This window comes from Macaca fascicularis, chromosome 14 (assembly GCF_037993035.2).
Source record: "Macaca fascicularis isolate 582-1 chromosome 14, T2T-MFA8v1.1".
Taxonomy (NCBI): domain Eukaryota; kingdom Metazoa; phylum Chordata; class Mammalia; order Primates; family Cercopithecidae; genus Macaca; species Macaca fascicularis.
The window spans coordinates 69,676,223-69,702,689 of record NC_088388.1 but is presented as its reverse complement, the minus strand read 5'-3'; the positions used below and the strand labels follow the sequence as shown (position 1 = coordinate 69,702,689).

Genomic DNA, 26,467 nt, shown 5'->3' with positions numbered 1-26,467 from the left:
GCAGCTGAGCAAACTCAGCTGTTAATGATCCGTTAACACCACCACTTCTTTACTCTGGCTCTATGTACACTGGTCCCACAGCTATTTAGGGTTCAAATTGCTCTTGAATGAGACCTGAAATTGCAGTTCATCTGTAGAATTATCTTTTGGGGAAGAAAGAGTGAAGACAGACTGAAAATATGTTGCCTTTTGCAATTTGTTATTTGGAGCACAAAGGGTTAGCAGAACTCAGCTCTATGGGGTTCTCACCTAGGAATTTGTTTTTCTGTTGGGTAAATGACTCTCACCAGGTGACTTCTAGGCTCCTTATAAAGGCTCTTTCTCTCAAATCTGGTAGTTCTCCTATTCCTGAATTTTCTCCCTATGTTTTCTCCTGGCAGAAGAGGACCTCTTTGTCAAGGGGCAGGGCTGATCAGGGGCTGATTCCGCAGCTGTAGTAGTACAGAACCTTTCTTCAAGTTAGTGATGTTGAGACAACTCTCACTTGCTTTGTGTTCATAGATTCTCTGCTGTGTGGGATGATCCTTCAAATAGCAGGGGGCAGGATCAAATAACCTCACCTTCCAGACCCCAGAATTCTTCTGCGCGCAAGGTCAGTGTTGTGGTGCACTGAAGACATTTATAAATAGATCAGGTACTGTATAACCTTCAGATAGTATATGAAGTCAACACAGAAGTGTTCAGAGTAAATTAGTGAGCATGAACTCAGTAGTATATTTTCATACATTATGTCAACTCAAAAATATTGTTGTAGCATTCAAAATAGTTATTCCAAATATAGACTACAGTCATCAGCATGTGTTTGTTCATTCCACAGTAAAAAAAAAAAAAAAAAAAAAATTAAATAAAGAGTTTGCGAGAGCATGGCGTTTGGAGTAAGAACAGAGCTCAATTCCTGAATCTGCCATTGGCTTGTTGGATGAATTTGAGAACATCATATGGTTCCTCTGAGACTCGATTATCTCATCTTACCCTGCTTTCTCATCCATAAAAGGGAGTTATTAATACCCAATAATGGTGTTGTGATAGTAATGAATGTGAAGCATTGTCATGAGGGCTATTTCGATGTTCCTGGTAGTCTGGTGACAGGGATGTTTAAGTTATAGGCCCTGTCATGGAAGAATTCTCAGTAGGGGAGAAAGAGACACTTAAAGAGATCTGTTTAAGAAGAGTTTAATATTTGCTTGTTAGTTTTAGTGCAGGACAACTCAAGACTGGTTTAAGAATCATAGAATTTTTTAAAAAAGCTATTCTTGGCTGGGTGCGGTGGCTCACACCTGTAATCCCAGCACTTTGGGAGGCTGAGGTGGGCGGATCATGAGGTCAGGAGATCGAGACCATCCTGGCCAACATGGTGAAACCCCCGTCTCTACTAAAATACAAAAAATTAGCTGCGTGTGGTGGTGGGCGCCTGTAGTCCCAGCTACTCGGGAGGCTGAGGCAGGAGAATCGCTTGAACCTGGGAGGAGGAGGTGATTGTGCCATTGCACTCCAGCCTAGAGACAGAGCAAGACTGTCTAAAAAAAAAAAAAAAAAGAAAAAAGAAAAAAGAAAAAAAAAGCTGTTCTTGGACCCATGTTTGCTAATAGAGTTCCCTCTGGTACAAGAATCCTATTATGTTTCCCTTTGATTGCAGGAGTTGAAGAAAGATGCTATGAGCTGTGTGCAGTGGAAAGAGGGACTCAGAGATTCAGCGAAGTAAATTATTTGGCACTTAGGAGACATTAAATACATGACCACTAATTTTATTAGAAATATAGCTGAGTACTTACTCTGTTGGGTTTTTCTTTTATGTTTTATTTTTGCTGTTTACAATATAGCTATTCTATTTATTTTTATTGTGATAAAATCACACTTGTAATCCCAGCACTTTGGAGGCCAAGGCAGATGTATTCCTTGAGTTCAATAGTTCAAGACCAGCCTGGACAACATGGTGAAACCCCATCTCTACAAAACATTTTAAAAAAATTATCCAGGCATGATGGTGTGTGCCTGTAGTCTCAGCTACTTTACAGGTACTTTACTTGGCAGGCTGAGGCAGAAGGATCGCTGGAGCCTGAAAGTTTGAGGCTGCAGTGAGCAGTGATTGCACCACTGTACTCCATCTACCCTGGGCAACAGAGCAAGATGCTGTAAAAAAAAGAAAGAAAGAAAAGAAAGAAAAGAACACTTAACATGAGATTTACTCAAACTTTTAATCACACAATACAGTATTGTTAACTATAAGCAAAATGTTGTATATCAGATCTCTGGAACTAATTCTTCTTTAGTAACTGAAACTTTATACCTGTTTAACAGCATCTCCCCCATTTTTCCCTCTCCCTGTGTCTGTTGCAATCACTATTCGACTTTCTGTTTCTATGAGTTTGGCTAAGGGATAATTCCAATATAAGTGGAATCATGAAGTATTTCATTTCAGGTTCATCCATGTTGTAGCATGTGTCAGAATATTACTGCTTTTAAGGTTGAATAGTATTCTATGACATGCATGTCTTGTGCTTTCTTTATCCATTCATTTGTTGATGGATATTTAGGTTGTTTCCATGTGTTGGCTATTGTAATTAATTCTGCAATGAACATAGAAGTGCAGATATCTCTTTGACTATTTATTTCCTTTGGATATATACTCAGAGTGGATGTGCTGTTTTTCACAGTGGTTGCATGATTTTACATTCTCACCAACTGTGTACAATAGGTCCAGTTTCTTCTCATTCTTGTCAACACTTGACATCTTTTTATATTTTATATTTGTTGGCCATTTGTATGTTTTCTTTGGAGAAATCTCTATTCAAGTCCTTTGTCCTTTTTTTTTTTTGAGACGGAGTCTCCCTCTCTCCCAGGCTGGAGTGCAGTGGGCTATCTTGGCTCACTGCAAGCTCCGCCTCCCAGGTTCACGCCATTCTCCTGACTCAGCCTCCCAAGTAGCTGGGACTACAGGCGCCCGCCACCACGCCTGGCTAATTTTTTGTATTTTTAGTAGAGACGGGGTTTCACCGTGTTAGCCAGGATGGTCTCGATCTCCTGACCTCGTAATCCGCCCGCCTCGGCCTCCCAAAGTGCTGGGATTACAGGCATGAGCCACCGTGCCCGGGCTTTGTCCGTTTTTAAATTGAGTTATTTGTGTTTTTGCAACTGAGTTGTAGGAGTTCCTTATATATTTTGAATATTAACCCCTAATCAGATATATGGTTTGCAAATTGGGCTTATTTACTATAATAAAAAGAACATTAAATTGAGAGGTTGCTTCCTCATTTTTAAAATAAAGAGTGTATGATCTTAAGGTCATTACTTGCTCTCTACTTCAACTGGGAAAATAAATGTTTTTATCACTAGGTTCAAATTTGAGCAAAGTCCTTGTCTCAAAGATAAATATCAGATTATTGAGAAAACTGTTTGTTTTCCTCCTATGTTAAAATATGTTCTTATGGTTGCATGAATTTAACTTATAATTTGAGGGGGCCACATATCAGAAATCACACATATGTGGAAATATTAAGTGCTGGGGTTTATCACTATTTTCAGAAGCAGTTCATTCATTTATTCAACAGATACTTTTAGATGCTGTTGTGCTAGCCATTTTTTCTGGCTCTAAGATCATAGGTCTGAGGAAAAATGGTCCTTGTATTTTCCTGGGAGTCATTTTTACCTTAGTGGCCATGCCTCCTCAATTTCGTTAGAGGATGCTTCTTCTGGTCTTTTCTTTAAATACTGCTGTTCCCCAGCACTCTGTCCTCAGACTTCATTTTCATTAGGTTTATTACCCTACGATATTTGTCACTGATCCTGTGACTTCAACCATAGACATTAGTTTCACAACTCTCAAGCTCCATTATCAGGGCACGAGTCATTTTCCCTAGGATGTGGAAGTTGGTTCATGTCTCGATTCTTGTATGTAAAGTCGCAGGTGAAAAAGTGAAGCTTATCTTCTAACTGAGATCCAAGTGTTGACTCAAAAATCCATATATTTTGTTTTGTCTTGCATTGCCTCTCAATTCAGAATTTCCAGCATATATATATATATATATATTTTAGTGAGAACTCAAAGAGACTTCCTGTATTGAACATTTTTACTTCTTCTCAAATACCTAGAGAAATGCCCTCTTGAACGCACTTTCTGTAACCAATTATTCTTACTGATGTCTAAGTTCCTGTCTATTCATTCAGGGGATTGCAATGAAGATAACCAAGTTAACTTACACTCAAATATTTTCTTTCTCAGAGTCATGTACAGACCTTCTTAAAGTAGCAAGTCTGATTCTAATGCACACACTAACACTGTAGGTATTTAATTTTTTTTGAGTAAATACATGCATGAGTGAGTGAAAGGGGAACATAGATATGTTAAAAACCAAACATTCTTTCTGTAGATAAAAAACAGTGTCAGAAAACTTAAGACAAGAAGCAATATACAGAAACTTTTTCAGTCCTACAGATTTATGGATCTAGGTGAGCAAACACTTAGATCTCCAGAGAAAACCTCTTTCCCCCAGCCAATCTATTCTCAATACCCTTTTGCAGAAATGGAAAATCAAGAAACTTGCTCAGGTAAATACTCCAGTTATTATCCATGACTTTCCAATGAGTTCCTTTGTTCTTGTTAAGGTTATTTAAGCCATCTTTTTTTTTCAGGCAGAATTTCATTTGAACATAATCAACTTCTCAATTATTACCTGTATAAACAAACCTTTTTTCTATTATCACCCACTGTGGTCCATTTAGATTTAATTGTTTCTTTCCTGGTACTTAGTTTTATGTATTTGTTTTTTCACTCAGCAGCTGTTGTGTATTTATTTGATCAGGAGTATTTTACTAGAAAATGTTTAATATTATCTTGTCATCTTACTTTCATTGGGTCACATGGACTTATAAACTTTAATGCACCTTAGGGTTTTTGCCTCAGAAACTGAGAAGTGAAGAAAAGCAGGGTGAATTTCCTGTTGTGCTTCTTATGGTTGCCCAGAAATATCCTGTCTGCCCATGTACATACAGTCATAGAACTGAAAATATTTTCTATTATTGAATCTAATTTCCTGTTTTATATATGTATATATAAATATCCTGAAGCCTAGATGGAGTATAATGGGAATCTTGCTAAAAACCAGGTTTCGTTACACAGTTTAGTGTCTGTGTCCTCTCCTAGTTCATTCAAGAACACATCTAAGAAAACAGTAAGTGGCTATGCATTTTCAATGAAGAATAGGATGTGGTTCTCTAGTGATCGTAAATTGTATGGTGTATAGAAGAGAGTGAAAATACTTTTCTTCTCCATTATTACAGGACGTGGTTCTTTTCCTCGAAGACATCTGCTTCTTCACTCATCATGCCATCCTTCAACCAGAGCATTTTCCACTCTGCAGTCTTCTTCCTTACTGGCATCCCTGGCCTTGAAACCCCTCAGACCTGGACCTCCATCCCATTCTGTTGTCTCTATGTCATTGTTATCTCTGGAAATGGCATGATCCTGTTTGTCATCATCACTGAGTCGAGCCTCCATGAACCCGTGTACTATTTTCTCTCCATGCTATCCTTCATGGACCTAGATCTGTGTCTTTCTACATTGATCACCATGCTGGGTATTTTCTGGTTCAATGCTCGAGAAATCAGTTTTGATGCCTGCATTGGCCAAATGGCTTCACATTCATGGAGTCCTCAGTACTTTTGGCAATGGCCTTTGACCGCTTCATTGCCATCTGTAACCCACTGAGATATGCCACAGTCTTAACCAATTCATGGATTATTAAAGTGGGCTTTGCAATTGTTTTTGGGGAGACAACAGCTCTAGTGCCTCTACTCCTGCTCCTTAAATGCCTCTCCTTCTGCCGTAGTCATGTGCTCCACCATTCCTACTGCTTCCACCCTGATGTGATGAAGCTCTCATGCACAGACACATCGATCAACAGTGCGTTTGGCCTGGCCATTGTTATCTCTACTGCCGGCTTGGACTCCGTCTTGATCCTCCTCTCCTATCCTCTGATCATCCACTCTGTGCTCTGAATTGCCTCCCCAGAGGAGCGGAAAAAGGCTTTTGGTACCTGTGTCTCTCACATCAGTGCAGTTACCATCTTCTACATCCCCATGATCAGTTTGTCACTAGTGCACAGATTTGGAAAGCATGCCCCTCCTCTTGTGCACACGCTCATTGACAATGTTTATCTGCTTATCCCTCCTGTAATGAATCCCATAATCTACAGTGTAAAGACAAAGCAAATGCGCAAGACTGTGCTCAAAGTATTTCTCTCTAAGCTAATTTAGGGAAGTTTGAGTGTACTCCTTCTTTACCAAGACTTCCCTGACCCATGTTTGAGCATTCAGTACTGTGAGTTACTGTTGTTTATTGAAAAAGCTGGTTTCAACATGCTTTCTCTCTATTCTGACGATCCATTAACTTACTGTTTACACAGTTCTAAATGGTGGGTTATTTGAGGGCAGAGATTATGCTGGTACATCTGATCCTGTCATGAATACTGAACCTAGCACAGTATAGGACCACAGTTAAAACATGTCTGAAAGCATGCACAAGTAAAGTCAAACTTGGAGTTTAGGCAGTCTCACCACCTCTAGAGTATGTAGCTATGCAAGGTAGGTCTCACATAACATAGATCAGTAGGCAAAGTCTAGTCTAGGTTTTAGTAATTCTTACAGTTTATTTGTAATGATTCATTATTCCACCAGACAGATTGTAAATGGCTGAAGAATATGAATAAGAACAATAAGCAAGAAGTATGAATAAAAGGACTACTTTCCTAATTCTTAAAAGAGTATTTGAGGTCACTTTGGTAAATGCATTTGTATTTTAATAGTAAAAGATCTGGGGGTCCATTGTTTAAATATATGTCTAAAGAAGAAAAATGGGCAAGGATGTAAAGATATATTGTGATGTTCAACACATCATTCATTATACATTGCAATGAAAATGTGGAAACTGCTTAAACAATTACTTTAGGGTATTGACTAAATAAAATATAAAATACAATGCAACAAGTTAAATACCAATACAAATATAAATTACATTTTGTTAAAAAAAGATAGGTTAGTATACAAAGTACTTACTATTGTGTATATATTTCATGTGAATATGTGTATATGTATATTAAAAAGTATAAATAAACATATCCCAAACATTAAAACAGCTTATATTTGATAGCTGGATATTGTTTTGTTGACATATTCTTTATACTTTCCTGCATTTTATAAATGTTCAATAATGAGGGTTTCTTTTTCTTTTTAGATAATGAAGTAATTTCCACTTAACACCTTTCCACAAAACAAAACTTTTTTAGTTCTTCATCTTCCATAAGATCTTCATTCCAATGGGTCTTCACAGATCTGGCCTCATACAACACACTGAATACACTCATTAGATGACATCCACTTTCTACTTGCATCTATCTGTTTTCTCAATGTGGTCCAGCATCTGTGCATCCAAACCACTTGACACTTGTTTTTAAGGTGCAGATTCCTCAATTCTGCTCCAGAACTACTTAAACAGAAGTGCTTGAGATGGAGCCCACAAATTTGCACTTTAACAAGACATTTATGGAATATCATGTATGACAGAGTAACAGTTTTCTGGGGTCTATCCACTTTGATGAATTATGTATATTCCTGAAAAACACCAGGAATATATTGCCTTTCAGTCTTTGATTATTTTGCTCTCTCTGACTGAAATACCCACCTCCTTCTTTTCCTGATTGTTCCATTTATTATTCTTTCAGGTGCTGTTAATAAATCTTTGTCTTATAGTTAGTCAGATTTCTCTTCCCCTACTGACCTGAAGCTTTTTGAAAATGGGCATTGGACTTTGGGGATTGATGTATCTTGCACAGATACAAGCACTGTGCTTTATTAATAATAGCTACTTAATGCACACTTATTGAATTAAATTTATTTTTATATAACTTCACATATATACTTACATATTTTGAGCATCTTCATTTTGGCAAACACTGTGTAAGGGAGGTACTAGGGATAAAACAGTGAACAGGGAAGGCACAAGCTTCATTCTTAAGGTGTTTAAATCTGACTAAACATATCTAAATTAAAACAATATTTTAATGAGTTGTTACTTACAAACTGTGTACAAAACGTTATACCATATACTAAGAGTAGTCATAGATGGCGGTCTCTCTTTCTCCCAGTAGGAGCCTGAACCAGTGGAAAAACAAGCAGCTTAGGAAATACTTGACTTGATAAGAAAAATATAGCTCCTAGAAATTTGCTGTTTAATAGAGAAAATATAATATGCATTCATTTCTAAGCAATACAAGCACAAACATAAATTATTTAAATTTCATATGGATAGGAAAAGTTTTGAAAAGTAATTTTGAAGTTGGGGCAACCACATTTTTGGGTGCATCTTAAAATAAATGTACTAAGAATGTTACTGTGAAAGCAACGATTTTGATTCATGCTTTAATAATGTAATTTATGAGGTGTCAATTACAGATAATCTTGCATAGTATAGTTATATGTACCTTAATAAAATCCACTTTGAAGTATATTTATTTTCTCTCTTGAAATACTTTATATTTTTTCTTATTTCTAAGTTATTTTTCTTTCAGTATTAAAGCTTATACTTCTTATTTTTCCCCGCTATCTATGTTATACTCTAAATTCAACAACATCCGATACTACGGTCTATACATTTTGCTTTGCTTTTATTTATAGTCCATCTGAAAAAATGGTTGTTTAAAACTGTCAGAACTAATGCTGAAAATAGTAGTCTGGTTAATCTGAGGTAGACTTGGAAAGAGTGGGCGATGGGGTATTGAGGTTCTGTTTGAGAATGTCTTCTAAATTGACATTTCTGTAAACTGATATATCAGAGTTTACAAGGAAAATGTGATATCTGTACCATTCAGGTTGATATTGAAACCAAGCAGAGAGCTGCAATATATTAGGGATTCTCAAATTAGGTGCCCAACTTCCTCAGCTGCTTCATGTGGAGCTGTAAAAATGACGAGTTAACGGGTGCAGCTCACCAAGATGACAGTTGTATACATATGTAACAAATCTGCACGTTGTGCACAGGTACCCTAGAACTTAAAATATAATAAAAATAACAGTAAAATAAATAAATAACAAGAATAAAATGAGTTTTTCTAGGGAAGAGAAAAGATTAAGTTCCATGCTGAGTAATTTGTATTATGTTATTTAGACTCAAATGACTTAGGATGCCTAAAAGATCTTCATGCCTAACATAGATCCTGTCTCCCTATTTAGCTTCATCTCTCCACTACACTGGCACCGGGAGTTCCAAGCGAGCTGAGTCTGCTATTAGTCACCTTCTGTTCTTCCTACGCTCTGTGCTCCATGTCTCCTGACAGACCTGGTTCTGAGTTTCCTGCAGCATAAACACAACTCTTCTGTGCTGTCATCATAAATATCCCTTATTGTAATCACCGAGTTTTATGTCTGTTTCCACAAGGGGTTCCCTCCAAGGAGCTCTGGAGGGAAAAGACTCTGTTTTATTCTCTGTATTACCAGTATGAAGTCCTAGAATATGAAAGATACTTCAAATGTTCCATGAAAGAATAAATGAAGATTTTTTGGGGGGATGGAGTGAAGCACAAGCAGAGGGGTTTCTAAAAATATACAAAATTCACCTAAATAATATAGGAGGAAGATAAGTTTATCAGTTGGGTGTGGGAGTGGTATGAAGATGAGGGGCGATCTTGTGGGGTTTTTTTGGAGGGTGTGGTTACTCACAAATTTACTTTTAAGAAAATTTTACATATACATAAGATCAAAGACCTGTAACAGCAGTCCCTTCATGGAAACTATAAAAGTACATGAAGTAGAAGGAGAAGGAAGCCATGAAGTAGAATGAACCCTTGGGAAGCTTCAGACTTGGGGGGATGCAGAAATCTTCACCAGGAGCTTATTAAGAGCTTTCAGGCATCCTGAGATACGGCTTCTTATATATGCTACCTATTTCCGGGTAGAACACATCCCCAGCTCCTCAGGCCCCTTTATGGAGAACAGTGTGGGAAAGAACATATCCTTATACTTTGTAAGTAAAACTGCTGCATTCAGGAAAAACATTAGACTTTACATGCCTGGTTTCTTTTAAGAATGAGGGAGACTTTATTAACTGCAGAAAGCTCTTGTGGGTGCCTAAGGAAAATTGTGGAAATCTATTTTCTGATATCTGTATTTTCTAGGAACATTCTATTCTGACTGAGGAGGTTTGATTGGTCTATGAGCCATTTGTTTTGCTGCTTAGAGCAGGCTGTTAATGTGTCCATGCAATTTTAAGTCTCCTGGTTAGTTGTGTCACATTTTATAACTGCCACTCAAAGTCCTGAGGTCAACGGCCACTACCACCATCACACACTGCCCCTGCCATTCTTATCTTCATCCTCATGTTCATTTACCAATATCAAGTGACTTCCACGTCCTGCACACTGGTCAACATATTATATGTTTTACAATGTTATCTCATTTAATCCTTTTAATCCTTATGAAGTAGTGCCAATGGTGAACTACCAGTTTCACATTAGTGAAATCTGATGTAAAGTGCTTATTTGGAAAACTCTGGCTAGCTCTAGATGGCAGAGACGAAATTTGAACCTAGGTTTGTATGATTGTATAACAATATCACTTACTCTGTAATCAGAGAAAAGAGATAAGTCAAGGTAGCCCAGGACAGAACTTGCAACACATTCTTACAATGGGTCTGGAGTGTTATCTTGATATAATAGGAAGAGAATTACTGTCAACAAATGGGAGGGCACATAAAAGTTAACCCTCCAATACTAGGACAGAGTCTTCCATCAGTAAAACCCCAAACCTCTTTCTCTCTCTCTGTCTCTCTCTCTCTCTCACACACACACACACATACATTACTCAGTTTGTGAGAACACTGGAGAGCTCTGTGCGATTCTTCCAGAAGCCACATATATAATTTTAGGCAACACAGCATGTTTTAAATAGACAAAATTGAATGTGTTGAAGTCCTGAGATATGTTCAGAATCTTAGTTAACAACTCTTGGATTGAATTTACATCAACATGTATATATTGTATGCCCACACTTCTCAAAATATATTTCAAGGTATTGGGAATATAATGATGAAAAAACAATGATCTACCTTCCAGTAACTTAATTTTGTTAGAGAGGCAATTTTCAAATAACCCATGATCATACAATGGAATAAACACTATTCTAGATGCATAAATAGAAAATAATATAACTCCAGAGGAAGAAGTAAGTTCTTCTGACTTAGAATAGGTGACGTCACCAAATGCTTCCTGAAATAAATTCATGTTTAATTTACACATGGTTCAGTGGATCAAATAATGGATCTAAAAATTTTTGTCTTATTCAAAAAAGAGAGAACTACATGAATTAAACGAGCACATTAGTGTGAAAGAACTTGCTATATTTGGTAGTTTGGTGAAGTAAGGAAAAGCCCAGGTAGAGTATATAAAAAGATTTCTGAGGGTAGGAAGAAAGGTCACTGATAAAACTAGAAGATAAATATGGTCAATCAAGAGACTTTTCAGAAGTTGAACCTATAAAGATTTGGAGACTGGATAGTCTTGACAGGTGGGGTTAGTAGGATTCTAAAAGGGCCCTAAAGATTTTTGTCCATCCTGGCGTACTTGTTTTGAGCAATACCCATGCCTTGGGTGTGTGGCTAGGGCCTGTGAATGTGATGGGATATCACTCCCATGATTACATTACATTATATGGCAAAAGGGTTTAACAGATATAACTAAGGTCCCTGATTACTTGACTTTGAGTTAATTAAAAGCAAGATTATCCTGCTAGGGCTTACCTAATCATAGAAGTCTTTAAAAGAGACAAGAATCTCGAAGGAGGTTCTCCTGCTGGATTTGAAGACCTAAGATGTCATGTTGTGAGAAGAACACATGACTGGGACTGAGAGTAGCCTCTAGAAGCTAAAAGCCCAGCAAGAAATTGGAGACCTCAACCATATACCAAAAGGAACTAAATTCCTACAGCAATCTGAGTGAGGATTTTAAGGACCCTCCTCTCCAATTAAGAACATGGTACTGGCTGGAACTTTAATTTCAATCTTGTGAGATCCTAAGTAGTGCATCTAGTTTTGCTGTGCTCAGACATCTGACTTACAGAACTGTGAGGTAATATATGTGTTTTGTTTAAAGCCGCTGAATTTTTACTAATTTCTTATGCAGTTATAGACAACTAATGCAACAAAGTATGCTTTGGTCAAAAACAGAACCAGATTTCAAATATAGGTATGAACCATGAGGTACAGAAATGAGGATAGGCAAATCATTTTATGAGTTGTTGGTGTAGAAAAAGAGATACACATAGCAGGGATGCAGGCTAAGAAGAACGAAGAATGTTGTTCATCTGCATGTTCATATAGATTGTATGAATAGCACAAATCTCTTACCCTTTTGAAGTGAAGATGATAATTCCATACTTGAGCTCTCGTTCTTGTTGCCCAGGCTGGAGTGTAATGGCGCGATCTCAGCTCACTGCAATCTCCGCCTCCCAGGTTCAAGTGATTCTCCTGCCTCAGCCTCCTGAGTAGCTGGGGTTGCAGGTATGTGCCACCACGCCTGGCCAATGTTTTGTATTTTTAGTAGAGATGGGATTTCACCATGTTGGCCAGGCTGCTCTCGAACTCTTGACCTCAGGTGATCCACCTGCCTTGGCCTCCCAAAGTGCTGGGATTACAGGCATGAGCCACCATACCTGGCCTTCTCTTACCTCTTACACACTACCTTTTGGTACACTGTATTTCACACTTTAGTGGCATTTCTAAAATATCTGAAACTCCATCGCCTTTGAATATGCTTAGAATTTCTTTCATGATGATTTTCACTTATCAGCCTCTGCTCAACAATTCTTTACTTACTCAGAGAAGCTGTTTGACTCCATCCCCTCCAACTATCTAATATATATACCTCTGTATTTTAAATATAGTCTTATCATTTGTTTACACATTTGTTTTCTGAACTATCCTATTATTTCCTAACGATCCTCAGGGCAGGTGCAATACTTCACTTGGCTCTGTATGTCGACAGTCTGGATTGCAGCTTGCGCTCAGTAATGTTTGATGTTAAACTAAACTAACATCCAAGATAGATTGAGACTAGGTAATGGGGGTTGTCTGGAAAGCAGTAAGTGCACTTCTTTTTAACCTGAAAAGATGAAGAAAGGATGAGAAAAACATAGTTGTAGAGGAATTAACCAGTGGATATTACCTAAATTAGACAGAATATTTCCTTTTTTTTTTTTTTTGTTCTCAGCTACCAGATAAAGAGAAAAGTAGATAAGTGAGGGTGGGGATTGGGGATAGATGTTGGAAAACAAGGTGTGTATACATTTTTAACTTTAATTTTTCCCTTTAATGATAATAACTAACATTTGGTAAGTTTTTACCATAGTGAGATGCTCTGCTCAGATTTTCACATACATTAATTTAATCTTTACAACAGTCCTGTGGATATGCACACCATAGTTACTTTAGAGATGGAGAAAATGAGGCACATACAGTTTAGTAACTCATCATGTGGTAACCCAGCTGGTAAATGTCAGAGTAATTTAACCCAGTTAAAATTTATAACACGCAGCTGTAAGAAACGTCGACTTGGGATGCAGGATAAAAATTCATAACATCAAACTATCCATAATACTTTCATATTGGAGGCCCCATATACTCTAATTATGGTTTATACATAAGTATATGTTTTTATTTCTAACTCACACTTGTTATGTGGTATGAAAATTTCTTAGGTACAGTTTAAGTTTTGATATCTCAAATAGACTGTATGCTTATCCAGGGTATTATCAGCTGCAGATAGCAGGGGATCAACAAATGTTGGCTATTTGTTGGATGTATTGGATCTGATTCTGATTGAAAGAAAATAGCAGGAGATAAAGAGAGGATTTTTTGGATGGGCCTCTAAAAGCTAGTGTAATTCAGTTATGTATCAGACTCACTGCATATATTGCTTACTATTTGTCTAAAATATCACACAACTCTTTGAACACACTTCAACAAATATTTGCTGACTACTTACCACTTGAAGTCACTCATCAGACATGTGAACTTAAATAAGAAGGAATGCTGCTCTCTTTGTTTTTGTGCAAATTCTGTATCCTCAGGGAACCATTCATTTCCTGTTTTCTGCTCCTTTGTTTGCTGTGGACTTCATTTGTTGTTGTCATTAATCAATCTTTATGAGTTTTCTATATAATGTAGACATCATCTTTTATAAATGTTTACTTGGTGAAATAATTTCCGATTAAATGCATAATAAATAAATACAGTTTATCATTTCCAGACACAGCTGAAGATTCTGCCGTTTGAATTCAATATGTCAACTTTGCAGAATATCACTTCCACTTCCATCATTTTCCTGCTCACTGGTGTTCCTGGGCTGGAAACCTTCCACACCTGGATCTCCATTTCCTTCTGCTTCCTCTATGTAACTGCCCTCTCAGGAAACAACCTGATCCTCTTTGCCATCATCACTCAGCCCAGCCTCCACGAACCCATGTACTATTTCCTCCTCATGCTGTCCACCACTGACCTCGGCCTGTCCATATCCACTCTGGTCACTATGCTGGGTATATTCTGGTTCAATGTGAGGGAAATCAGCTTTAATACCTGCTTGTCCCAGATGTTCTTTATTCAACTCTTCACTGTCATGGAATCCTCAGTGCTGTTGGCCATGGCTTTTGATCATTTTGTGGCCATTACTAATCCTCTTAGATATACTTCTGTCTTAACTGATCTTAAAATAGCACAGATTGGAGTAGCAATTATCACCAGGTTGACAATAACACTGATCCCTATGGTGTTGCTTCTTAACAGACTGTCCTACTGACGCAGCCACGTGCTCCACCACTCCTATTGTTTCACCCTGATGTGATGAAGCTCTCATGCACAGACACCAGAATCAACAGTGCAGTTGGGATGACTGCCCTGATTACCACTGCTGGGGTGGATTCTGTCTTTATTGTCCTTTCTTATATTTTGATCATTAAGACTGTTCTTAGCATTGCTTCCCCGGAAGAAAGGAAGAAAGCCTTCAGCACATGTATCTCCCATATTGGGGCTGTTGCTGTATTTTACATTCCATTGATCAGTCTGTCCTTTGTTCACAGGTTTGGGAAGCAGACCCCACCCTACGTGCATACTTTGATTGCCAGTGCCTACCTACTAATCTCTCCTGTAATGAACCCCATCATCTATAGTGTGAAGACCAAACAGATATGCCAGACTGTGCTAAAAGTTCTCCATTCTAGCATGGCAAAGAACTAGATGAATGTTTCAATTTTTTCTATTCTTTGTCACTTTATAGATGAGTAAAATGCCATTTAAAGAGGTTAATATGTTTAGACTCATGCTTGTATTTAAAGTTTCCCAAAATACAACTTAGTTTGAAGTAAGAAGACTGTGAACTCAGAGAGCTTAATATGAGCTGAAGATTCTCAAGGATACCATTCTTTTCCTTTGATAGTCATGATGATAATAAGAACATTTCTATATTTGAGATGAATCATTTTCAAAGGCTTTGTTAACCAACGGCCCACCTTAGTTTGCAAATGTGGTATTATTTTGTTTTAAAAAAATGGAAAAAGAGAAAGTGTCTACTTATTATTTAAACTTCTCCTTTAAAGAGATAAATAACATCACCCTGCTCTCAAATGGGAATAAAAAGTGCGTTAACAATTTCAAATTACTGAATCTTATAAATGAAATTTACCATAGACAACTTGCTGTGTCCATGGTTACTTAATTGTTCCAAATATTTTTACTTTCCTTTGCCTCTGGCCTCATTGACCTCCACATTTAACAGCTAGTATAATAAATAAATATTTTATTGCATTGTCAGTAACCTAACTGTATTTGGTCAAATATTCATACTTTCTCCCAGCTCTTCAGGGAAGATGTCGAGTATAAGCATTCTGTGAAATACAACTATGCTTAATTCAGCTCCAATCTGTATAGTTTCTTCAGAAGTCGTAATGTCATGCTTATTGCTAAACAGGCATGTTCCTGCTTTTGGGAAATACCATCTTCAAATAAATTAATTTTCTTTAAGGCTTCAAGATTAACAAGAAGCAAATACAGAAATATTTTAATCTGGTGGGATTTATAATGCTATGCTTGGACCTTATCCTCAAGGAAAGTTGAAATGGATATGCTATTAAGGGTCTAGACTGAAAAATAGAAGTCACACCAGTGACTAACACAGGAAGCATTTAGTACAAAGAACTGGATAAACAGATATTAGAGGACTGAAAGGGAAAAAAAGGGAACACGGGAATAATTCAGGGATAATAACTACAGGAAGTTTCCTCTACTCGTATGGCTTTGGGAACAAAGAGAGGAGTCTGGGCTTATTAAAAACTATAATTTTGATGGAGAGTTTCCCCAAGAGCTTATATTCTGACCTATAATGAGAGGGTGCTGCTTTTTTGGTTCTGGTACCTTAGGAGCTCAAAGGATGGAGAACATGAGGCCAAGAGCCAACTTTGCAGGAAAGAGGACTTCCCCACTACAGCTCATACCTCAGGAACACCAGAGAAAGACCTCTTGTGAAGTTGGGACTCAGGTCCCTGAACACAGCCCACTGATAGTTGGTTCTATTTCTTTTGAGGGACATGATTAGAATATTGCTGGAAGTGTGGGAAAAAAATAAACTAGAAACTGGAACCAATGCATCTGGGCAAAGAACTATTGCTGTGATAGCACTGATAGGTATAATAAGCAAACATGATAGAGATATTTGTCCCTACAGCAGCTTCCAGTGTCCTAGCCTCCCCCAATTAATGGAACATAGCAGGGAACCAAACGATGATTCTGATTGATGAGTTGCAGCCTTCTTATCAAAAGCAGAGTCTATAGAGTGGTGGATTTGGAGTTGAGAAAGCCAACAGCCACCACAATGGAGTAAGGTGCTTGTAACAGAAGCTCAATATGGTCATGATAGAGGACTGCTGTTAATAACATCAGTAACTAACAACTACAACCAGCCAAATGCTTTAGCAGTTCACCAAGTACCATTACATACAATCTTCCGAAAGGATGCTAGTTGACAATTTTGGGGTATTTCTTGGGGATGTTTTCTCTCCTTTCTACCAAATATCTACTTCTCCTAGGACATGCCCCTCTCTCCTCTGCTACTTCAGGTCTCCTGTGCAATGGCCAGCAATAGAGTTTCAGATTGTGTCTGCGTCAACATCTGTTTTGGAGCTTACTGGCTGTTCAGGAACTCTTTGTCTTATCTTTCCAATTGCTCTCATGTCTGTTCAAGAATGGATTTTTTTCCAAAGACAGAGAATATAGCATATCTATTTTTAGCTGATATATTTTGACTGGAAACTTGTGCTCATTATTTTCACTGTCCTCTTAATCTCCAGTTCTATTGTCCATTATTTTGTGCTCTTCTTCATGCTTCAGACCAAAATGGACTGCATCATCAGGTTCTCTTGTGAGCTGACTTGGGGTTGGGTTCACAAAATGAAAGGCACCAGAATGAGAATGTAGAGTTGGAGGAGACATTCTGCTTTGACAATGTTTCGTCCTCCCGCTTTGGCCCCTGGAATTGTAATGGTTTCTCACTATCACCAGTCTCCAGGCATCTCAGCATCTCTTGTGATACGGTTTGGATCTCTGTCCCCAACCAAACCTCGTGTTGAAATGTAATCCCCAATGGGTTACATCTTCCTCTTGCTTCAACCATGTGAAGTGCCTTGTTCTCACTTTGCCTTCTGCCATGACTGAAAGCTTCCTGAGGCCTCCCCAGAAGCAGAAATTGCTATGCTTCTTGCATAGTCTGCAAAACTGTAGCCAGTTAAACCTCTTTTCTTTATAAGTTACCCAGTCTCAGGTATTTATTTATAGCAGTGTGAGAATGGACTAACACACTTTGTTTGTTTCCTAAGCCATGTCCATTATTCTATAATTAGTTTTTTCACTGACATCTCTCACTTTAAATTATTCTGAATGAATTTTATTTCCTGCTGATTTTGTGACTGATACATATCTCTTTAAAGAGCAAAGGTATGACTCCTTGATCTTAATAGGTCTACTTTTACTTAACCTTAAGTACTTTTTAGTTTGAAATGCATTTAATAGACGCTAATTGTTTTTTCACCACCTAAGGCATTAAGTAATTACTTTTTTTTTTTTGTCAGAGCTAGCTGAGGTTTTATTTAGGACAGGAAAAAAAAGCAATTGAATTGTTTTGTAGCTGGAGGCATGGACAAGGGGGGTCCTTAGGCATTAAACTCCCTGCTGTGGGCTGAGGGCTAGGGCTGAGCCTCAGGGGTGCTCCTGTTCCCTGTGCTACCCTGCACAGCGGCCTCTCTCCCGGGCTCTCGGGCAGCCGCAGGAGGGGCAGGCTGGGAGGGGCTGCCACAGCTGTTCGCTTCGGCAGGACGTCAGAGGACTCGGACACCAGCTTCCCTTCGCGGGTCTCGATCTTCTTCACGACCAGGGCTCTGGTGGAGCTGCTGTGGCTGAAGGAGCTGGAGCCTGAGGCAGAGCCAAAGCTGGAGGCCAGGTCGTAGCTGAGGCCAGGGCTTGTGAGGCCCCCATAGGCTGAGCTCAGACCACCTGCACAGGGGCTCGTGGTCTTACTATGGATACTCATGTTCTGCATCCCAGACTCCAGCTGGCTCTCCTCGCCTTCCAGCAGCTTCCTGTAGGTGGCGATCTCGATATCGAGGGCCAGTTTGACGTTCATCAGCTCCTGGTACCCACGCAACTGTCAAGCCATGTTCTGCTTGGCCCGCTGCTGGGCGGCCTCCAGCTCCGACACCTCGGCGTTGGCATCCTTAATGGCCAGCTCCCCACTCTGCTCCGCATCTGCGATGGCGGCCTCCAGGGAAGCCCTCTGGCCTTTGAGGCCGTCAATTTCAGCCTGGAGTAGGCTGATGTTCCGGTTCATCTTGGAGATCTCAGTCTTTGTGCGCTGCAGGTCTTCCGGTGCTTCCTAGCCAGTGTTTGCAGCTCCTTATACTTGATCTGGTGCATGCTCTCAGCCTCAGCCTGGCTGTGGTTGGCGATCTCCTTGTACTGTGCCTTGGCCTCAGCGATGATGCTGTCCATGTCCAGGGAGCAGCTATTGTCCATGGAGAGCACCACAGAGGTGTCTGAGATCTGGGACTGCAGCTCCCGGATCTCCTTTTCTTTTCTTTTCTTTTTTTTTTTTTAATTTATTTATTATTATTATACTTTAAGTTGTAGGGTACATGAGCATAACGTGCAGGTTTGTTACATATGTATACTTGTGCCATGTTGGTGTGCTGCACCCATCAACTCGTCATTTACATCAGGTATAACTCCCAGTGCAATCCCTCCCCCCTCCCCCCTCCCCATGATAGGCCCCGGTGTGTGATGTTCCCCTTCCTGAGTCCAAGTGATCTCATTGTTCAGTTCCCACCTATGAGTGAGAACATGTGGTGTTTGGTTTTCTGTTCTTGTGATAGTTTGCTAAGAATGATGGTTTCCAGCTGCATCCATGTCCCTACAAAGGACACAAACTCATCCTTTTTGATGGCTGCATAGTATTCCATGGTGTATATGTGCCACATTTTCTTAATCCAATCTGTCACTGATGGACATTTGGGTTGATTCCAAGTCTTTGCTATTGTGAATAGTGCTGCAATAAACATACGTGTGCATGTGTCTTTATAGCAGCATAATTTATAATCCTTTGGGTATATAACCAGTAATGGGATGGCTGGGTCATATGGTACATCTAGTTCTAGATCCTTGAGGAATCGCCATACTGTTTTCCATAATGGTTGAACTAGTTTACAATCCCACCAACAGTGTAAAAGTGTTCCTATTTCTCCACATCCTCTCCAGCACCTGTTGTTTCCTGACTTTTTAATGATCGCCATTCTAACTGGTGTAAGATGGTATCTCATTGTGGTTTTGATTTGCATTTCTCTGATGGCCAGTGATGATGAGCATTTTTTCATGTGCCTGTTGGCTGTATGAATGTCTTCTTTTGAGAAATGTCTGTTCATATCCTTTGCCCACTTTTTGATGGGGTTGTTTGTTTTTTTCTTGTAAATTTGTTTGAGTTCTTTGTAGGTTCTGGATATCAGCCCTTTGTCAGATGAGTACATTGCAAAAATTTTCTCCCATTCTGTAGGTTGCCTGTTCACTCTGATGGTAGTTTCTTTTGCTGTGCAGAAGCTCTTTAGTTTAATTAGATCCCATTTGTCAATTTTGGCTTTTGCTGCTGTTGCTTTTGGTGTTTTAGACATGAAGTCTTTGCCCATGCCTATGTCCTGAATGGTACTACCTAGGTTTTCCTCTAGGATTTTTATGGTATTAGGTCTAACATTTAAGTCTCTAATCCATCTTGAATTAATTTTCGTATAAGGAGTAAGGAAAGGATCCAGTTTCAGCTTTCTACTTATGGCTAGCCAATTTTCCCAGCACCATTTATTAAATAGGGAATCCTTTCCCTATTTCTTGTTTCTCTCAGGTTTGTCAAAGATCAGACGGCTGTAGATGTGTGGTGTTATTTCTGAGGACTCTGTTCTGTTCCATTGGTCTATATCTCTGTTTTGGTACCAGTACCATGCTGTTTTGGTTACTGTAGCCTTGTAGTATAGTTTGAAGTCAGGTAGCGTGATGCCTCCAGCTTTGTTCTTTTGACTTAGGATTGTCTTGGAGATGCAGGCTCTTTTTTCATTCCATATGAACTTTAAAGCAGTTTTTTCCAATTCTGTGAAGAAACTCATTGGTAGCTTGATGGGGATGGCATTGAATCTATAAATTACCTTGGGCAGTATGGCCATTTTCACGATATTGATTCTTCCTATCCATGAGCATGGTATGTTCTTCCATTTGTTTGTGTCCTCTTTTATTTCTCTGAGCAGTGGTTTGTAGTTCTCCTTGAAGAGGTCCTTTACATCCCTTGTAAGTTGGATTCCTAGGTATTTGATTCTCTTTGAAGCAATTGTGAATGGAAGTTCACTCATGATTTGGCTCTCTGTTTGTCTGTTACTGGTGTATAAGAATGCTTGTGATTTTTGCACATTAATTTTGTATCCTGAGACTTTGCTGAAGTTGCTTATCAGCTTAAGGAGATTTTGGGCTGAGACAATGGGGTTTTCTAAATATACAATCATGTCATCTGCAAAGAGGGACAATTTGACTTCTTCTTTTCCTAACTGAATACCGTTGATTTCTTTCTCTTGCCTGATTGCCCTAGCCAGAACTTCCAACACTAGGTTGAATAGGAGTGGTAAGAGAGGGCATCCCTGTCTTGTGCCAGTTTTCAAAGGGAATTTTTCCAGTTTTTGCCCATTCAGTATGATATTGGCTGTGGGTTTGTCATAAATAGCTCTTATTATTTTGAGGTACGTTCCATCAATACCGAATTTATTGAGCGTTTTTAGCATGAAGGGCTGTTGAATTTTGTCAAAAGCCCTTTCTGCATCTATTGAGATAATCATGTGGTTCTTGTCTTTGGTTCTGTTTATATGCTGGATTATATTTATTGATTTGCGAATGTTGAACCAGCCTTGCATCCCAGGGATGAAGCCCACTTGATCATGGTGGATAAGCTTTTTGATGTGTTGCTGAATCCGGTTTGCCAGTATTTTATTGAGGATTTTTGCATCGATGTTCATCAGGGATATTGGTCTAAAATTCTCTTTTTTTGTTGTGTCTCTGCCAGGCTTTGGTATCAGGATGATGTTGGCCTCATAAAATGAGTTAGGGAGGATTCCCTCTTTTTCTATTGATTGGAATAGTTTCAGAAGGAATGGTACCAACTCCTCCTTGTACCTCTGGTAGAATTCAGCTGTGAATCCATCTGGTCCTGGACTTTTTTTGGTTGGCAGGCTATTAATTATTGCCTCAATTTCAGAGCCTGCTATTGGTCTATTCAGGGATTCAACTTCTTCCTGGTTTAGTCTTGGAAGAGTGTAAGTGTCCAGGAAATTATCTATTTCTTCTAGATGTTTTTTTTTTTTTTTTTTTTTTGAGACGGAGTCTCGCTCTGCCACCCGGGCTGGAGTGTAGTGGCCGAGATCCGGCTCACTGCAAGCTCCGCCTCCCGGGTTCACGCCATTCTCCTGCCTCAGCCTCCCGAGTAGCTGGGACTACAGGCGCCGCCACCTCACCCGGCTAGTTTTTTTTTTTGTATTTTTTGGTAGAGACGGGGTTTCACCGTGTTAGCCAGGATGGTCTCGATCTCCTGACCTCGTGATCCGCCTGTCTCGGCCTCCCAAAGTGCTGGGATTACAGGCTTGAGCCACCGCGCCCGTCCCCTCTTCTAGATTTTCCAGTTTATTTGCGTAGGGGTGTTTATAGTATTCTCTGATGGTAGCTTGTATTTCTGTGGGGTCGGTGGTGATATCCCCTTTATCATTTTTTATTGTGTCTATTTGATTCTTCTCTCTTTTCTTCTTTATTAGTCTTGCTAGCGGTCTGTCAATTTTGTTGATCTTTTCAAAAAACCAGCTCCTGGATTCATTGATTTTTTGGAGGGTTTTTTGTGTCTCTATCTCCTTCAGTTCTGCTCTGATCTTAGTTATTTCTTGCCTTCTGCTAGCTTTCGAATGTGTTTGCTCTTGCTTCTCTAGTTCTTTTAATTGCGATGTTAGATTGTCAATTTTAGATCTTTCCTGCTTTCCCTTGTGGGCATGTAGTGCTATAAATTTCCCTCTACACACTGCTTTAAATGTGTCCCAGAGATTCTGGTATGTTGTATCTTTGTTCTCATTGGTTTCAAAGAACATCTTTATTTCTGCCTTCATTTCGTTATGTACCCAGTAGTCATTCAGGAGCAGGTTGTTCAGTTTCCATGTAGTTGAGCGGTTTTGATTGAGTTTCTTAGTCCTGAGTTCTAGTTTGATTGCACTGTGGTCTGAGAGACAGTTTGTTATAATTTCTGTTCTTGTACATTTGCTGAGGAGTGCTTTACTTCCAATTACGTGGTCGATTTTGGAGTAAGTACGATGTGGTGCTGAGAAGAATGTATATTCTGTTGATTTGGGGTGGAGAGTTCTATAGATGTCTATTAGGTCTGCTTGCTGCAGAGATGAGTTCAATTCCTGGATATCCTTGTTAACTTTCTGTCTCGTTGATCTGTCTAATGTTGACAGTGGAGTGTTGAAGTCTCCCATTATTATTGTATGGGAGTCGAAGTCTCTTTGTAAGTCTCTAAGGACTTGCTTTATGAATCTGGGTGCTCCTGTATTGGGTGCATATATATTTAGGATAGTTAGCTCTTCCTGTTGAATTGATCCCTTTACCATTATGTAATGGCCTTCTTTGTCTCTTTTGATCTTTGATGGTTTAAAGTCTGTGTTATCAGAGACTAGTATTGCAACCCCCGCTTTTTTTTGTTCTCCATTTGCTTGGTAAATCTTCCTCCATCCCTTTATTTTGAGCCTATGTATGTCTCTGCATGTGAGATGGGTCTCCTGAATACAGCAGACTGATGGGTCTTGACTCTTTATCCAGTTTGCCAGTCTGTGTCTTTTAATTGGAGCATTTAGTCCATTTACATTTAAGGTTAAGATTGTTATGTGTGAACTTGATCCTGCCATTATGATATTAACTGGTTATTTTGCTCATTAGTTGATGCAGTTTCTTCCTAGCCTCGATGGACTTTACATTTTGGCATGTTTTTGCAATGGCTGGTACCGGTTGTTCCTTTCCATGTTGAGTGCTTCCTTCAGGGTCTCTTGTAAGGCAGGCCTAGTGGTGACAAAATCTCTAAGCATTTGCTTATCTGTAAAGGATTTTATTTCTCCTTCACTTATGAAACTTAGTTTGGCTGCATATGAAATTCTGGGTTGAAAATTCTTATCTTTAAGAATGTTGAATATTGGCCCCCACTCTCTTCTGGCTTGTAGAGTTTCTGCCGAGAGATCTGCTGTTAGTCTGATGGGCTTCCCTTTGTGGGTAACCCGACCTTTCTCTCTGGCTGCCCTTAAGATTTTTTCCTTCATTTCAACTTTGGTGAATCTGGCAATTATGTGTCTTGGAGTTGCTCTTCTCGAGGAGTATCTTTGTGGCGTTCTCTGTATTTCCTGGATTTGAATGTTGGCCTGCCCTACTAGGTTGGGGAAGTTCTCCTGGATGATATCCTGAAGAGTGTTTTCCAACTTGGTTCCATTTTCCCCCTCACTTTCAGGCACCCCAATCAGACGTAGATTTGGTCTTTTTACATAATCCCATACTTCTTGCAGGCTTTGTTCATTTCTTTTTCTTCTTTTTTCTTTTGGTTTCTCTTCTCGCTTCATTTCATTCATTTGATCCTCAATCGCTGATACTCTTTCTTCCAGTTGATCGAGTCGGTTACTGAAGCTTGTGCATTTGTCACGTATTTCTCGTGTCATGGTTTTCATCTCTTTCATTTCGTTTATGACCTTCTGTGCATTAATTACTCTAGCCATCAATTCTTCCACTTTTTTTTCAAGATTTTTAGTTTCTTTGTGCTGGGTACGTAATTCCTCCTTTAGCTCTGAGAAATTTGATGGACTGAAGCCTTCTTCTCTCATCTCGTCAAAGTCATTCTCCGTCCAGCTTTGATCCGTTGCTGGCGATGAGCTGCGCTCCTTTGCCGGGGGAGATGCGCTCTTATTTTTTGAATTTCCAGCTTTTCTGCCCTGCTTTTTCCCCATCTTTGTGGTTTTATCTGCCTCTGGTCTTTGATGATGGTGATGTACTGATGGGGTTTTGGTGTAGGTGTCCTTCCTGTTTGATAGTTTTCCTTCTAACAGTCAGGACCCTCAGCTGTAGGTCTGTTGGAGATTGCTTGAGGTCCACTCCAGACTCTGTTTGCCTGGGTATCAGCAGCAGAGGCTGCAGAAGATAGAATATTTCTGAACAGTGAGTGTACCTGTCTGATTCTTGCTTTGGAAGCTCCCACTCAGGGGTGTACTCCACCCTGTGAGGTGTGGGGTGTCAGACTGTCCCTAGTGGGGGATGTCTCCCAGTTAGGCTACTCAGGGGTCAGGGACCCACTTGAGCAGGCAGTCTGTCCCTTCTCAGATCTCAACCTCCCTGTTAGGAGATCCACTGCTCTCTTCAAAGCTGTCAGACAGAGTCGCTTGCGTCTGCAGAGGTTTCTGTTGCGTTTGTTATTGTTTACTGTGCCCTGTCCCCAGAGGTGGAGTCTACAGAGACAGGCAGGTTTCCTTGAGCTGCTGTGAGCTCCACCCAGTTCGAGCTTCCCAGCAGCTTTGTTTACCTACTTAAGCCTCAGCAATGGCGGGCGCCCCTCCCCCAGCCTCGCTGCTGCCTTGCCGCGAGATCACAGACTGCTGTGCTAGCAATGAGGGAGTCTCCCTGGGTGTGGGACCCTCCCGGCCAGATGTGGGATATGATCTCCTGGTGTGCCTGTTTGCTTAAAGCGCAGTATTGGGGTGGGAGTTACCCGATTTTCCAGGTGTTGTGTGTCTCAGTTCCCCTGGCTAGGAAAAGGGATTCCCTTCCCCCTTGCGCTTCCCAGGTGAGGCAATGCCTCGCCCTGCTTCAGCTCTTGCTGGTCGGGCTGCAGCAGCTGACCAGCACCGATCGTCCGGCACTCCCCAGTGAGATGAACCCAGTACCTCAGTTGAAAATGCAGAAATCACCAGTCTTCTGTGTCGCTCGCGCTGGGAGTTGGAGACTGGAGCTGTTCCTATTTGGCCATCTTCCCGGATCTCCTTTTCATACAGCTGCCTGAGGAAGCCGATCTCGTCAGTCAGCCCTTCCAGGTGAGCCTCCAGCAGGAGGCTCCACTTGGTCTCCAGCATCTTGTTCTGCTGCTTCAGGAACTGTACCTTGTCGATGAAGGAGGCAAATTGACTGTTGAGGGTCTTGATCTGCTCCTACTCCTGGGTGGGCACAGCCTGGATGTTGGGGTCTACCTCCAGGTTAAGGAGGCTCAGCAGGCTCTGGTTGACCGTGTCAGTTGTGATGCCTCCCATGCCACTGGTCCCACCATAGCCTCTGCTCAGGCTACCCCAGAAGTTGCGGGTACCACTGGGGAGAAGCTCGAGGAGCTGATGCAGGCAACGGGCCCACTCGTGTAGAAGTGGCTGCTGAAGGCCTCGGGGGCCAGAGGTGGACACCTCGTAGGACTTCTGGGTCACCCTGATGGACATGGTGGAGGCAGGAGTGGAGGCAGGCAGGCTGAACCAGGAGGACAGGCCTTTGATCTGGGTCTTATTACCATAAGCCTTGCTTTTGCCAGCATTTAAAACCCCAGGAAAAGCAGGATTTTCTCTATACTCTTCAGGACCTGAAACCAGAAATGGAAGGTGGGGTGGACTTGTGGCCTCCTGGTTAGATGACTTGTAGGGATCTGAACACAAAGCATTGTACGTTTTCTCTGGCCTAAATAGCATAGACAGCTAAAGTTTCGGACTAAGAGGAGAGAGGCTTCAGTTCTGCAGTAGTATTGTTCTTTTGACTTTAGTTTACATTAAAAACATAAGGTTAAAGGAACCGATTTACTGTTTACCTTGTGAAATGCAAGGATTA

The 26,467-nt window shown here is 40.1% G+C and overlaps 1 protein-coding gene and 3 pseudogenes across 1 annotated transcript in view; 3 read left to right on the top strand and 1 right to left on the bottom strand.

The window, feature by feature from the left end:
* The first annotated feature begins 335 nt into the window (after positions 1-335).
* MMP26 (matrix metallopeptidase 26) overlaps positions 336-26,467 on the top strand; it is a 370,667-nt gene continuing 344,535 nt past the window's right edge. Inside the window, exon 1 of the mRNA XM_065529738.1 lies at positions 336-592. The gene's annotated coding sequence lies outside the window, so the exon portion shown is untranslated. The remainder of the gene's footprint in view (positions 593-26,467) is intronic.
* On the top strand, positions 5,321-6,252 carry LOC102128855 (olfactory receptor OR51C1-like; annotated as a pseudogene).
* On the top strand, positions 14,322-15,271 carry LOC102123297 (olfactory receptor OR51C1-like; annotated as a pseudogene).
* LOC102128476 (keratin, type II cytoskeletal 8 pseudogene) lies at positions 18,168-26,331 on the bottom strand (annotated as a pseudogene).